Here is a 16,943-nt window from a genome sequence, read left to right as displayed (position 1 = left end):
ACTCCCATACAATGGTGCCTGAATGCAATACACAAATTATGTCAGGACAACGTAATTGCCTTGGTTCCTGCTGAAACAAAGGAATCAAGGTTTTTATTCAAGCCAGTTTGTAGTACTGAAGCCGGATAGCTCGGTCAGGCTGATTTTAAACCTAAAATCTCTGAATCTTTATTTAAAAAGATTCAAATTCAAGATGGAATCCTTGAGAGCGGTGATTTCCAGTTTAGAAGAAAAGGAATTTCTGGTGTCAGTGGACATCAAGGATGCTTACTTGCATGTCCCCATTTACCCACCACATCAAGCATACCTGAGGTTTGCAGTTCAGGATTGCCACTACCAATTCCAGACATTACCGTTCGGGCTCTCCACGGCTCCGAGAATATTCACCAAGGTGATGGCAGAGATGATGGTTCTCCTTCGCAAAAAAGGAGTCAACATAATTCCATACCTGGACGATCTCCTCATAAAAGCGAGATCCAGGGACAAGCTAATCCAGAACATAGCGTTATCCCTGACGATACTTCAACAACATGGTTGGATCATCAACTTTCCAAAATCTCAGTTGGAACTGACGATGAGGTTATCATTTTTGGGAATGATACTGGACACCGAAGTACAGAGGGTATTTCTACCGGTGGAAAAGGCTCAGGAGATCCAGAGCTTGGTCAAACAACTTTTGAGACCAAAAACAGTATCAATTCATCAGTGCATTCGCCTGTTGGGGAAAACGGTAGCGGCTTACGAAGCGTTACAATATGGCCGATTCCATGCCAGGGTCTTCCAGTGGGATCTACTGGACAAGTGGTCCAGGTCGCATCTCCACATGCATCAAAAGATGATCTTATTAGCAAAAGCCAGAATTTCGCTCCTGTGGTGGCTACAAATGTCTCACCTCCTGGAGGGACGCAGGTTCGGGATTCAGGACTGGATCCTAGTGACCACGGATGCCAGTCTCTGAGGATGGGGAGCAGTCACACAAGGCGAAAGCTTCCAAGGAAAGTGGTTGAGTCAAGAAACTCACCTTCAAATAAACATTCTGGAGTTGAGACCTGTGTACAACAGTCTTCATCATGCGGCACACCTTCTTCAAGGTCGTCCCTTACAGATCCAGTCAGACAATGTGACGGCAGTGGTTTACATAAACCGTCAAGGCGGAACAAAAAGCTAGGCAGCAATGGCAGAGGTGACAAAGATACTCTTCTGGGCAGAAAGACATGCAAAAGCTCTGTCGGCACTTTTCATTCCGGGAGTGGACAACTGGGAAGCAGACTTCCTCAGCAGACACGATCTCCATCCAGGAGAATGGGGCCTCCACCCAGAAGTCTTTGTGGAGGTGGCAAGTCATTGGGGCATTCCTCAAGTGGATATGATGGCATCACGCCTCAACAAGAAGCTTCAGAAATATTGTTCCAGGTCGAGAGACTAACAAGCAATAGCGATAGATGCACTGGTGACCCAGTGGGTGTTTCAGTCGGTGTACCTGTTCCCTCCACTTCCACTTATTCCGAAAGTTCTCAAAATCATCAGAAGAACAAGAGTTCGAGCAATATTCATTGCTCCAGACTGGCCAGGGAGGGCTTGGTATCCAGATCTTCAAGAGTTATTACTGGAAGATCCTCGGCCTCTTCCTCTTCACGAACACCTGCTTCAGCAGGGGACGTTAGTTCATCAGGACTTACCGCGGCTGCGTTTGACGGCATGGCTGTTGAGCGCCAGATCCTAGCCCGTAAGGGTATTCCCAATGAAGTCATTCCCACACTTATTCTGGCCAGGAAAGGGGTAACATCCAAACATTACCATCGTATTTGGAGAAAATATGTATCTTGGTGTGAATCCAAGAAGTCTCCTGCGGTGGAGTTTAAATTAGGATGTCTTCTCCTATTTCTACAGGTGGGTGAGGATGCTGGCTTGAGATTAGGGTCTATCAAGGTCCAAATTTCAGCCTTGTCCATTTTCTTTCAGAAACAGTTGGCTTCCCTTCCTGAGGTCCAGACGTTCGTGAAGGGGGTTCTGCGCATCCAACCTCCCTTTGTGCCTCCTGCGGCGCCATGGGATCTTAATGTGGTGTTGCAGTTCCTTAAATCGGACTGGTTTGAGCCTCTATAAAGGGTAGAGTTGTAGTTTCTCACTTGGAAAGTGGTCATGCTGTTGGCCTTGGCCTCAGGCAGACGAGTGTCTGACTTAGGGGCTCTGTCACACAAGAGTCCTTATTTGATTTTTCATGAAGATAGAGCTGAACTGCGGACGCGTCAGCATTTTCATTCAAAGGTTGTGTCTTATTTCCATATAAACCAACCTGTGGTGGTGCCAGTGGCTTGTGACACCTCAGCCGTTTCAAAAGTCCTTGTATGTCATCAGAGCATTGAGGACGTATGTTGCAAGAACGGCTCGGATAAGGAAAACAAATCTTTGTCCTCTATGACCCCAATAAGAATGGGGGTCCTGCTTCTAGGCAGACTATTGCACGCTGGATCGGAGGTACCATTCAGCACGCTTATTCCACGGCAGGATTGCTGTTACCAAGTTCGGTAAAGGCCCACTCTACACGGAAAGTGGGTTCTTCCTGGGCGGCTGCTCGGGGTGTCTCGGCGTTGCAAATTTCCAGAGCAGCTACTTGGTCAGGGGCACACACGTTTGCTAAGTTTTACAGGTTTGACACCTTGGCTGCTGACGACTTTTAGTTTGGTCAGTCAGTTCTACAAGAACATGAGCACTTTCCCGCCCATACTGGGAGCTTTGGTAAATCCCCATGGTACTAAAATGGACCCCAGCATCCTCTAGGACGTAAGAGAAAATAGGATTTTAATTACCTACCGGTAAATCCTTTTCTCGTAGTCTGTAGAGGATGCTGGGCGCTCTTGAAATTCCAGCCTGTACCCTTGGAACACTATATCCTGTACCCAGGGATCCAGGCCGGATGATACCCAGATGTGACTGAAAAGTCTGAGTTTTGCTCACACCTGTCCGCTCTCCAGGCTGGGAGGTCCACCGTCATGCTGAGGATTTTGAGGAAACAAAATAATAAGATTTTACTCACCGGTAAATCTATTTCTCGTAGTCCGTAGTGGATGCTGGGGACTCCGTAAGGACCATGGGGAATAGAATGGCTCCGCAGGAGACTGGGCACTCTAAAGAAAGATTTAGTACTACCTGGTGTGCACTGGCTCCTCCCTCTATGCCCCTCCTCCAGACCTCAGTTAAGGAAACTGTGCCCGGAAGAGCTGACATTACAAGGAAAGGATTTTGGAATCCAGGGTAAGACTCATACCAGCCACACCAATCACACCGTATAACTCGTGATAAACTTACCCAGTTAACAGTATGAACAACAAACAAGCAACACTCAACTGATGCCACATAACATAACCCTTTAGTAAGCAATAACTATATACACGTATTGCAGAAAGTCCGCACTTGGGACGGGCGCCCAGCATCCACTACGGACTACGAGAAATAGATTTACCGGTGAGTAAAATCTTATTTTCTCTAACGTCCTAGTGGATGCTGGGGACTCCGTAAGGACCATGGGGATTATACCAAAGCTCCCAAACGGGCGGGAGAGTGCGGATGACTCTGCAGCACCGAATGGGCAAACTCAAGGTCCTCCTCAGCCAGGGTATCAAACTTGTAGAACTTTGCAAATGTGTTTGAACCCGACCAAGTAGCAGCTCGGCAAAGCTGTAATGCCGAGACCCCTCGGGCAGCCGCCCAAGAAGAGCCCACCTTTCTTGTGGAATGGGCTTTCACTGATTTTGGATGCGGCAACCCAGCCGCAGAATGAGCCTGCTGAATCGTGCCACAGATCCAGCGAGCAATAGTTTGCTTTGAAGCAGGAGCACCCAGCTTGTTGGATGCATACAGGACAAACAGCGAGTCAGTCTTCCTGACTCCAGCCGTTCTGGTCACATAAATCTTCAAAGCCCGGACTACGTCAAGCAACTTGGAATCCTCCAAGTCACCAGTAGCCGCAGGCACCACAATAAGTTGGTTCAAATGAAAGGATGACACCACCTTTGGCAGAAATCCGCAATTCTGCCCTATTCATATGGAAAACCAGATAGGGGCTTTTACATGACAAAGCCGCCAATTCTGACACACGCCTAGCCGAAGCTAAGGCCAACAGCATGACCACTTTCCACGTGAGATACTTGAGCTCCACGGTCTTAAGTGGCTCACACCAGTGGGATTTCAGGAAACTCAACACCACGTTAAGATCCCAAGGTGCCACTGGTGGCACAAAAGGGGGCTAAATATGCAGCACTCCCTTAACAAACGTCTGAACCTCAGGCAGTGAAGCCAGTTCTTTTTGGAAGAAAATGGATAGGGCCGAAATCTGGACCTTTATGGACCCTAATTTCAGGCCCATAGTCACTCCTGACTGGAGGAAGTGCAGGAATCGACCCAGCTGGAATTCCTCTGTAGGGGCCTTCCTGGCCTCACACCAAGCAACATATTTTCGCCATATACGGTGATAATGCTTTGCTGTCACATCCTTCCTAGCCTTTATCAGCGTAGGAATAACTTAATCCGGAATGCCTTTTTCCGCTAGGATCCAGCGTTCAACCGCCATGCCGTCAAACGCAGCCGCAGTAAGTCTTGGAACAGACAGGGCCCTTGTTGTAACAGGTCCTGTCTGAGAGGCAGAGGCCACGGGTCCTCTGTGAGCATTTCTTGCAATTCCGGGTACCAAGTCCTTCTTGGCCGATCCGGAACAATGAGTATTGTTCTCACTCCTCTTTTTCTTACAATTCTCAGCACCTTTGGTATGAGAGGAAGAGGAGGAAACACATAGACCGACTGGAACACCCACGGTGTTAGTAGTGCGTCCACAGCTATCGCCTGAGGGTCCCTTGACCTGGCGCAATATCTTTTTAGCTTTTTGTTGAGACGGGACGCCATCATGTCCACCTGTGGCAGTTCCCATCGATTTGCAATCTGCGTGAATACTTCTTGATGAAGTCCCCACTCTCCCGGGTGGAGGTCGTGCCTGCTGAGGAAGTCTGCTTCCCAGTTGTCCACTACCGGAATGAACACTGCTGACAGTGCTAGTACGTGATTCTCCACCCAACGAAGAATCCTGGTGGCTTCTGCCATTGCCACCCTGCTTCTTGTGCCGCCCTGGCGGTTTACATGGGCCACTGCCGTGATGTTGTCTGACTGAATCAGCACTGGTTGGTTTCGAAGCAGAGGCTCCGCTTGACTCAGGGCGTTGTATATGGCCCTTAGTTCCAGGATATTGATGTGCAGACAAGTCTCCTGACTTGACCACAGCCCCTGGAAGTTTCTTCCTTCAGTGACTGCCCCCCATCCTCGGAGGCTTGCATCCGTGGTCACCAGGACCCAGTCCTGTATGCCGAACCTGCGGCCCTCGAGGAGGTGAGCACTTTGCAGCCACCACAGAAGAGACACCCTGGCCCTGGGGGACAGGGTGATCAGCCGATGCATCTGAAGATGCGATCCGGACCACTTGTCCAACAGATCCCACTGAAAGATCCTCGCATGGAACCTGCCGAAGGGAATGGCTTCGTATGACACCACCATCTTTCCCAGGACACGCGTGCAGTGATGCACCGATACCTGTTTTGGTTTTAGGAGGCCTCTAACCAGAGTCACGAGCTCCTGAGCCTTCTCCTCCGGGAGAAACACCCTTTTCTGGTTTGTGTCCAGAATCATGCCCAGGAAGGGCAGACGCGTCGTAGGAATCAGCTGCGACTTTGGAATATTCAGAATCCAGCCGTGCTGTTGCAACACTTCCTGAGAGAGTGCTTCGCTGATCAGCAACCGCTCCCTGGACCTCCCCTTTATGAGGAGATCGTCCAAGTATGGGATAATCGTAACCCTTTGCTTCCGAAGGAGCACCATCATTTCCGCCATCACCTTGGTAAATATTCTCGGTGCCGTGGACAGGCCAAACGGCCGGCAACGTCTGGAATTGGTAATGACAGTCCTGTACCACAAACCTGAGGTACTCCTGATGAGGTGGATAAATGGGGACATGCAAGTACGCATCCTTGATGTCCAGAGACACCATAAAATCCCCCTCTTCCAGGCTTGCAATGACCGCTCTGAGCGATTCCATTTTGAACTTGAATCTTTCAGATAAATGTTCAGGGATTTTAAATTCAATATGGGTCTGACCGAACCGTCCGGTTTCGGTACCACAAACATTGTGGAATAGTATCCTCTTCCTTGTTGAAGGAGGGGAACCTTTACCACCACCTGCTGGAGATATAACTTGTGAATTGCTGCTAACACTACTTCCCTTTCTATGGGGGAAGCTGGCAGGGCCGATTTGAGGTAACGGCCCTGCCAGCTTCGGTCACTTCGAATTCCAGCTTGTATCCCTGAGACACAATCTGTATAGCCCAGGGATCCACCTGTGAGCGAACCCACTGGTGGCTGAAATTTCGGAGAAGCGCCCCCACCGCTCCTGGCTCCTGTGGAGCCCCAGCGTCATGCGGTGGATTTAGTGAAAGCCGGGGAGGACTTCTGTTCCTGGGAATTAGCTGTATGGTGCAGCTTCTTTCCTCTACCCCTGCCTCTGGCAAGAAAGGACGCACCTCTGACCTTCTTGCTTCTCTGTGATCGAAAGGACTGCATTTGGTAATACGGTGCTTTCTTAGGCTGTGAGGGAATATATGGCAAAAAGTTTGACTTCCCAGCCGTAGCTGTGGGAACTAGGTCCGAGAGACCGTCCCCAAACAATTCCTCACCCTTGTAAGGTAACACCTCCATGTGCTTTTTGGAGTCGGCATCACCTGTTTATTGACGAGTCCACAGGACCCTTCTGGCAGAAATTGACATTGCATTTATTCTAGAGCCCAGTAGGCAAATGTCCCTCTGGGCATCCCTCATATATAGGACAGCGCATTTTATATGCCCCAGGGTCAGTAAAATGGTATCCTTGTCTAAGGTATCCATTTCCTCAGACAGATTATCTGTCCATGCTGCTACAGCACTACACATCCAGGCCGACGCAATTGCCGGCCTCAGTATAGTACCTGAGTGTGCATAAACAGACTTCAGGATACTTTCCTGCTTCCTATCTGCAGGATCCTTTAGAGCGGCCGTATCCTGTGACGGCAGGGCCACCTTTTTAGATAAGCGTGTCAGAGCTTTATCTACCCTAGGGGAGGATTCCCAGCGCATCCTGACCGTTGGCGGGAAAGGGTACGCCATAAGTAACCTTTTGTAAATCAGCACTTTCTTATCGGGGGAATCCCATGCTTTTTCACATAATTCATTTAACTTATGTGAAGGGGGAAAAGTCACCTCTTGCTTTTTCTCCCCATACATATACACCCTTTTGTCAGGGACAGGGTTTTCCTCCGATATGTGCAATACATCCTTCATTGCTATAATCATGTATCGGATGGCTTTAGTAATTTTAGGCTGCAACTTTGCCTCATCATCATCGACACTGGAGTCAGAATCCGTGTCGACATCTGTGTCAACCAACTGGGATAGTGGGCGCTTTTGAGATCCTGACGGCCTCTGAGCTGTAGAATCAGACACGGGTTAAGACCCTGACTGATTATCCAACCTTTTATGCAAGGAGCTTACGTTATCATTTAACACCTTCCACATATCCATCCAATCAGGTGTCGGCGCCGTCGGCGGCGACACCACAGTCACTTGCACTTGTTCTGCCTCCACATAACCGTCAAACATGTCGACACAAACGTACCGACACACACACACACACAGGGAATGCTCTAATTGAGGACAGGACCCCACAAGGCCTTTTGGGGAGACAGAGAGAGAGTATGCCAGCACACACCCCAGCGCTATATAACCCAGGGATTACACAGTAACTTAGTGTTTACCCAGTAGCTGCTGTTTATGATAATTTGCGCCTAAATTTATGTGCCCCCCCCTCTCTTTTTACCCTTTTTCTACCTTGATACTGCAGGAGAGAGCCTGGGGAGCTTCCTCTCAGCGGAGCTGTGAAGAGAAAATGGCACTGGTTAGTGCTGAGGAAGAAGGCCCCGCCCCCTCAGCGGCAGGCTTCTGTCCCGGGTCTGTGTAATAAAATGGCGGGGGCTCGTACATATATACAGTGCCCAGCTGTATATATGTGTCTTTTTGCCAAGAGGTATCCTAATTGCTGCCCAGGGCGCCCCCCCCTGCACCCTACAGTGACCGGAGTGTGTGGGTAGTGTGGGCGCAATGGCGCACAGCTGCAGTGCTGTGCGCTACCTCATGTGAAGACAGGAGTCTTCTGCCGCCGATTTCGATGTCTTCTTGCTTCTGCCGGCTTCTGACTTCTGGCTCTGCGAGGGGGACGGCGGCGCGGCTCCGGGAACGGACGACAAGGTCAGGTCCTGTGTTCGATCCCTCTGGAGCTAATGGTGTCCAGTAGCCTAAGAAGCGCAACCTAGCCGCAGTTAGTAGGTTTGCTTCTCTCCCCTCAGTCCCACGTAGCAGAGAGTCTGTTGCCAGCAGAAGCTCTCTGAAAATAAAAAAACCTAACTAAAATACTTTCTTATTAGCAAGCTCAGGAGAGCTCACTAAAAGCACCCAGCTCTGGCCGGGCACAGATTCTAACTGAGGTCTGGAGGAGGGGCATAGAGGGAGGAGCCAGTGCACACCAGGTAGTACTAAATATGTCTTTAGAGTGCCCAGTCTCCTGTGGAGCCCGTCTATTCCCCATGGTCCTTACGGAGTCCCCAGCATCCACTAGGACGTTAGAGAAAATCTATTGTTCAATTGCCATATATACGCCGGCCACCTGCATTCTGAAGCTATTCTTCCAACGGTTTAACATCTCAGAGCCTATTTTGGCCACACACTTAGCAACTGTGTTTTATTCAATAATTGAACTTCTACATATAGCAGTTTTGGCAACAGTGTTCCCTAAGCATTGTAACAGATTGTTACACCTGAACTTTTTATTAGCTACTCCAGTCAGCTCCATTGCTTATAGTAATTATTGCAACAATTTATGCATCTTATGTGATTCTTATGTTTATACATGTGGCAATTCAGTGAGGATAGGGATTATACATTTGAATTACTTATGAGCTTGTTCTTAATAAGTTGTTTTTATTGATTCATCGTGATAATTAAACATTCATTTTATAATCCATTTGACTCTTCGGTTGGAATAGAACTCAGGATATTATAGTGTCTAAATGCAATGAGCGCCTCTATTCATTTCTTTTTCTGTTCCTGGGAACCTGCAGGTGCAGGCTTTCTGGATTTTCCCTGACCACCTCTGAAGAAAGTGGTAGGGGTTTTGGATTCCTTAACCTTAGCGGTCCGAAAGGACTGCATCGTAGATGAAGAAAAATATTTCTTTGGTGTTTGAGAGGCTGAGGGAAGAAAGGTTGACTTACCTACGGTTGCCGTGGAGATCCACGCATCCAAAGCTTCCCCAAATAGAGCCTGACCTGTGAAGGGTAGGTTCTCCACATAGACCATTGGCGTAGCCAGAGTCATCTGCGTGTGGAGACAGCCATGGAAGACGTCCTTGCATTCAGATGACCCAGGTCCTTCATGGAACCACACGAATCCTGTATGTGACGTAAGAACATTTCAATGTCACTTCTATCCATAGAATATAATTCCTCTAGTAATGTGCCTGACCACTTTACTATGGCTTTAGAAATCCATGCACAGGCAATAGTGGGCCTTAATGCCACGCCTGAAGCAGTGTATATGGATTTGAGGGTAGTCTCAATCTTGCGGTCTGCCAGCTCTTTTAACGCAGTAGACCCAGGAACTGTTAAAACCACCTTTTTAGACAGTCTAGATACAGAAGCGTCTACTATAGGTCGGTTTTCCCACTTTTTCCTATCCTCCTCAGGAAAGGGAAAAGCCACAAGAACCCTCTTTGGGATCTGGAATTTTTACTTGGATAGTAGAAATAGTAACCCAAGGATACAGGTTAGAGTTTCAAGACGTGCCCCCTCACCGATTTTTCAAATCGGCCTTGCCAGCTTCTCTTCTAGAATGGGAGGTAGTAAGCGCTGCGATACTAAAGTTGTGTCAAAATCAAGTAATTGTCACAGTGTCCCCGTCACAACAGGGGGAAGGCTTTTATTCGAGCCTGTTCGTGGTCCCGAAGCCGGATGGCTCAGTCAGACCGATTCTGAACCTAAAATCCCTCAATTTCTTTCTAAAAAAATTCAAATTCAAGATGGAATCTCTCAGAGCAGTGATCTCCAGGCTGGAGGAGGGAGATTTTATGGTGTCGGTCGACATAAAGGATGCCTACTTGCATGTCCCCATATATCCTTCACATCAGGCTTACCTGAGATTTGCTGTTCAGGATTGTCATTACCAATTTCAGACGTTGCCGTTTGGTCTGTCCACGGCTCCGAGGATTTTCACCAAAGTAATGGCAGAAATGATGGTTCTCTTGCGCAAGCAGGGAATCACAATTATCCCGTACTTGGACATTCTCCTCATAAAGGCGAGATCCAAGGAGCAATTGCTGAAAAAGGTTGCCCTTTCACTGACAATTCTGCAACAACATGGTTGGCTCCTAAATTTGTCAAAATCACAGTTGGATCCGACGACACGGCTGTCGTTCCTGGGTATGATTCTGGATACAGAATTGCAGAGTTTTTCTTCCAGTGGAAAAAGCTCTGGAAATACAGAACATGGTAAAAACAGATTCTGAAACCAGCAAAGGTGTCAGTTCTTCAATGCACACGGTTGCTGGGGAAGATGGTGGCGGCCTACGAGGCCATTCCGTATGGCAGGTTCCATGCCAGGGTGTTTCAGTGGCACCTGTTGGACAAGTGGTCTGGGTCTCACCTGGACATGCACCAGAAAATAATTCTATCTCCCAGGACCAGACTCTCCCTTCTGTGGTGGCTGCACAGTTCTCACCTTCTGAAGGGATGCAGGTTCGGGATTCAGGATTGGATCCTGGTGACCACAGATGCAAGCCTCCGAGGCTGGGGAGCAGTCACACAGGAAAGAAACTTTCCGGGAAAGTGGTCAAGCCAGGAAGCTTGTCTACACATAAACATTCTGGAATTCAGGGCCATTTACAACGGCATCCTGCAAGCAGAACATCTTCTTCGAGGTCTGCCTGCCTTGATTCAGTCAGACAACGTGACAGCAGTGGCGTACATAAACCGCCAGGGCGGAACAAGGAGCAGAGCGGCGATGGCCGAGGCCACGAAGATTCTTCGCTGGGCGGAAAGACATGCCAGCGCTCTGTCAGCAGTCTTCATTCCAGGAGTGGACAACTGGGAAGCAGACTTCCTCAGCAGACACGATCTCCATCCAGGAGAGTGGGTCTTCATCGAGAGGTCTTTGCAGAAGTGACGAGTCGTTGGGGAGTTCCTCAAGTAGACATGATGGCGTCCCACCTCAACAAGAAACTTCAGAGATATTGTTCCAGGTCAAGGGACCCTCAAGCGATAGCGGTGGACGCCCTAGTGACACCGTGGGTGTTTCCGTCGGTATATGTGTTTCCTCCACTTCCACTCATTCCAAAGGTGATAAAAATTATAAGAAGAACAAGGGTTCAGGCGATACTCATTGTTCCGGATTGGCCAAGAAGTGCCTGGTATCCAGATCTTCAGGAGTTGCTCATAGAAGATCCCTGGCCTCTTCCTCTTCTGGAGGACCTGTTGCAACAGGGGCCATGCGTGTATCAAGACTTACCGCGGCTGCGTTTGACGGCGTGGCGGTTGAACGCCAAATCCTAGCCCGAAAGGGTATTCCCAGTGAAGTCATTCCCACACTTCTTCAGGCTAGAAAAGAAGTAACGGCAAAGCATTACCACCGTATTTGGAGAAAATATGTGTCTTGGTGTGAATCCAAGAAGTCTCCTACGGAAGAATTTCACCTGGGGCGTTTGCTCCATTTTCTACAAGCAGGTGTGGATGCGGGCCTAAAGTTAGGCTCTATTAAAGTACAGATTTCGGCCTTGTCGATCTTTTTTCAGAAAGAATTGGCCTCCCTTCCAAAAGTTCAGACCTTCGTTAAAGGCGTGCTACACATCCAACCTCCATTTGTGCCTCCTGTGGCACCGTGGGATCTTAATGTGGTGTTGCAGTTCCTGCAATCGCATTGGTTTGAACCTTTGCGCAAGGTTGAGTTAAAATTCCTTACTTGGAAAAGAGTCATGTTGTTGGCCTTGGCGTCCGCAAGGCGAGTGTCTGAGTTGGCGGCTTTGTCTCACAAAAGCCCCTATTTAATTTTCCATGTTGATAGAGCGGAGTTGAGAACTCGTCAGCAATTTCTACCGAAAGTGGTTTCATCATTTCACGTGAACCAGCCTATTGTGGTGCCAGTGGCTACTGATGCCTTGGCGGATTCAAAGTCTCTCGATGTGGTCAGAGCTTTGAATATCTGTGTCGCCAGAACGGCTCAGATTAGGAAAACAGAGGCTCTGTTTGTCCTGTGGGCTCCCAATAAGATTGTGGCTCCTGCTTCTAAGCAGACTATTGTGCGCTGGATTTGTAATACAATTCAGCAGACTCATTCTATGGCAGGATTGCCGTTACCGAAATCGGTAAAAGCCCATTCTACCAGGAAGGTGGGCTCATCCTGGGCGGCTGCCCGTGGAGTCTCGGCGTTACAACTTTGCCGAGCTGCTACTTGGTCGGGATCAAACACCTTTGCGAAGTTTTACAAGTTTGATACCCTGGCTGAGGAGGACCTCTTGATTGGTCAATCAGTGCTGCAGAGTCATCCGCACTCTCCCGCCCGTTATAGAGCTTTGGTATAAACCCCATGGTTCTTGAAGCATCCCCAGCATCCTCTAGGACGTATGAGAAAATAGGATTTTAATACCTACCGGTAAATCCTTTTCTCTTAGTCCGTAGAGGATGCTGGGCGCCCGTCCCAGAGCGGGTTGTATCTGCAGTTTGGTTATAGTTAAGCTCATGTTGCGTTGAGTTCAGTCAATCTGTGACTGTTGTTGGTTATGCCGTTGCATGCGTTGTTGTTGAATGCCATGTTGTACGGCGTGTTGGAGGTGTGAGCTGGTATGTATCTCACCTTAGTTTAAAATAATTAAATAAATCCTTTTCCTCAAAATGTCCGTCTCCCTGGGCACAGTTCCTATAACTGGAGTCTGGAGGAGGGGCATAGAGGGAGGAGCCAGTTCACACCCATTCAAAGTCTTATAGTGTGCCCATGTCTCCTGCGGATCCCGTCTATACCCCATGGTTCTTGAAGCATCCCCAGCATCCTCTACGGACTAAGAGAAAAGGATTTACCGGTAGGTATTAAAATCCTATTTTCCGGACACTGCTCCCCAGCCCTGAAGACTGGCATCCTTTGTCAGGATCTCCCAATCTGGTATCCAAAAGGGTCTCCCCTTGTCTAGATGGGATGTCTGTAGCCACCAGGCTAATGACCTTTTTACCTTTACTGGAAGTACCATCATGTGTTTCTTTATTGTCTGATGTACTCCATTCCATCTGGTCAAAATCAGATGTTGTAAAGGTCTTGAGTGGAACTGTGCATATTCCACCATGTTGAATGTTGACACCATCAACCCCATCACTCACATTGCCGTGTGAACTGATATTGTTTGACTGTGCAACAATTCCTGAATCATTAACTGCACCTTGGATATTTTTTCCCGAGGTAAAAATATTTTCTGCAGACTTGAATCCAAAACAGCCCCTAAGTGAATCATCCGTTGTGACGGAATCAGAGACGACTTTGCCCAATTTATGAACCATCCGTGTTTCTGTAGTTATTGTCTATTGGAGATGACTCAAGAGCAATTCCTGGGATTGTGCCAGGATTAAAAGATCGTCGAGGTATGGAAAAATCCTTATTTCCTGCTTGCGGAGATAAGCTGCCATAACCACCATGATCTTGGTAAATACTCTGGGGGCTGTGGCTAACCCAAAGGGTAATGCCTGGAATTGAAAATGTTGGTGGAGGATAGCGAACCTGAGGTAACACTGATGGGACCCTATCCGTTTAGTAGATAGACAGTGTCTAGTTAGACAGTCAATAGATAGACACCATATATTAGACAGACATTAGGTCGACAGGGTCAAAAGGTCGACAGGTCAAAAGGTTGACAGGTCAAAAGGTCGACAGGTCAAAGGGTCGACATGTCAAAAGGCCGACATGTCAAAAGGCCGACAGGGTCAAAAGGTCAACATGATAATGGTCGACACAAAAAAGATAGACAAATGTGTTTTTTTAATTTTACATGTTTTTTGATTATTTCATACTTTCTCTATCCATGTCGGCATAGAGTTGGTCATAAACCTTGTGGCGAGCGCAGCGAGCCACTGTGCCCGAAGCTTGGCGAGCGAAGCGAGCCCCGCGAGGGTATGCCTTTCTGCAATTGGGGTGCCAGATGACAAAACTATCCACACAAAGCACAAAAATGCAAAAAACATGGTGTCTACCTTTTTAATGTCGACCATTTTCATGTCGACCATTTGACCCTGTCGACCATTTGACCCTGTCAACCTTTACACGTCGACCTTTTGACCCTGTCGACCTTTTGACCCTGTCGACCTAATGTCTGTCTAACATATGGTGTCTATCTATTGACTGTCTAACTAGACACTATCTATCTTTCATACCGGAACCTGACGGGACAATGCTATTGGCACATGCAGGTAAGCATCCTGTATATCCAGAGATACCATGTAATCCCCTGGTTCCATGGCCAAAACTATGGAGCATAACGTTTCCATGTGGAACCTTGGGACCCAAATGTATATGTTTAAGATTTTGAGATTGAGGATGGGCCGAAATGACCCATTTGGTTTCTGAACCAAAAATAGGTTGGAGTAAAACCACTGCCCCCGTTGTGCCGGGGGTACTGGAATAATTACCCCTGACTGAGGCAATTTCTGCACTGCTTCTTGCAGTGCTCTGGCCTTCGTCTCTATGTGAGACGGGCTGGTGCAAAAAAACCTTCGAGGAGGCTGCTTCTTGAAAGGGAAAACATAACCCAGAGATACCACTTCTTGCACCCAAGCGTCTGTTGTCGACTGCTGCCATATGTGTGCAAACTGAAGACGACGGCCCCCTACCTTGGAGTCCCCCAGGTGGAGGCCCGCACCATCAGGCTGATGGTTTCTGTTCCTGTTTGGAAGCTGGCCCTCTAGTGGCCCATTGCTTCTTTGCCTTACCAGACTTATTGTACTGGGTTTGCTTTGATTCATTTTTACCTTTTGTTTTACCTTGCCACCGAAATGGCCGAAATCTCGAGCCCTTAGGCTTAGGGTTATAACTGGCAGGAAACCTGACCTTCTTGGATTCAGCTTCTGACTCCAGAATATCTGTTAGTTTCTTACCAAAAAGAATGTTCCCAACAAAAGGCAAAGCTTCCAGAACCTTTTTGGATTCTGAATCAGCTTTCCATGTACGTAGCCAAATTGCTCTGCGAGCAGCTACCGTTAAGGCTGATGCTTTAGAAGCAATTGTACCCATATCCATTGCTGCTTCCTCTAGGAATAGTGCAGCATGTTTCATATGGGCTAAATGTGACTCCTGCTCCCTAGTAGGTGCTGAGAGACCATTTTCCAGTTCTTCAGCCCATTCTACTACCGCTTTTGCCATCCAGGCTGAGGCCATAGCTGGCCTTATGACTGCCCGACAGAGAAAATGTTTTCCAAAAAAATCAACTCTTCTGTCTGTGACATAATTTAATGACGTAGATGGCAAAGGCAAAATAGATTTTCGCACTAATCGAATGATGTGCGTATCTACCTTAGGAGGCACTTCTCTTTCCTCCATAATTTCTGTCAGTTCCTCTGACCCTGGAAATTCAACCCTGTTTTGGGACGTTTAAACACAGGTGCCTTAGTTTTAATTATTGGCTCAGCTGAATTAACTCAGCTATGTCCTCTGAGCTGAAGCCCTCCACTTGTTCTTCATATGGTGAAGTAGAGTATATGGAGTCATCATCTTTTGTATCATCCTGTGTAGCCTGTGAATTTGATTATATTTATCAGCTCGTTGATTAGTAGAAGCTGTAGGCACTATACCATAAGATGGAAGCTGCATGTATGGGTTAATAGTGTACCCTATTCCTGAGGTTGAAGCTGCAGGGCCCAACCTGTCAGCTATACTGGATAAAGTTTGTGCAAACATGGCCCAAGGTGGATCTACTTGTCGTTGAACAGGGATATGCCTTGCAATTTGCTGAAACGCAAAACAATTTGCACATAACCCATCGTGTGCCAGAGTTTGAGTTGATAACCCCACCTTGCAGGATAAACATGTTATGAGTGTTGGTGTTACTGTTAATGTAACCTCGTCACCTTTGCCGCTCTTAGACATGATAAACAATCAGCTTTTTCACAGTATACTACACAATTTGTGACTAAAAACACTTTACATGTATAACAGTGATATCAATCTGACCCCAACCCAAGCACCAGCATTGAGGTTCAGAAGAAAAATAGGATTTTAATTACCTGAAACGGTAAATCCTTTTCTCATAGTCCGTAGAGGATGCTGGGGTCCATATTAGTACCATGGGGTATAGACGGGTCCACCAGGAGCCATTGGCACTAAGAGTTTAATAGTGTGGGCTGGCTCCTCCCTCTATGCCCCTCCTACCAGACTCAGTTTAGAAACTGTGCCCGAGGAGACAACATACTTCGAGAGAAGGAATTACACAGATAGTGGCTAGATTCATACCAGCTCACACAAACATGAAAATCCGACCAACATGCCGGAACAACTCAGCAACAGCTGAAACAGTAAATAACGCAGAACTTACCTCGGAACCAGGTAACACTGAACCATAACCCATGCAGGAAAACGAAGCGCCGGGCGGGCGCCCAGCATCCTCTACGGACTACGAGAAAAGGATTTACTGTTTCAGGTAATTAAAATCCTATTTTCTTTTACGTCCTAGAGGATGCTGGGGTCCATATTAGTACCATGGGGATGGACCAAAGCTCCCAGTACGGGAGGGAGAGCGCGGAGGCTCCTGCAACACTGCTTGACCAAACTGGAGGTCAGCAGAGGCCAAAGTATCAAAC

Source organism: Pseudophryne corroboree, chromosome 1 (assembly GCF_028390025.1).
Source record: "Pseudophryne corroboree isolate aPseCor3 chromosome 1, aPseCor3.hap2, whole genome shotgun sequence".
NCBI classification, from domain to species: domain Eukaryota; kingdom Metazoa; phylum Chordata; class Amphibia; order Anura; family Myobatrachidae; genus Pseudophryne; species Pseudophryne corroboree.
The sequence above is the reverse complement of the archived record's forward strand: the minus strand, read 5'-3'. Positions refer to the sequence as shown.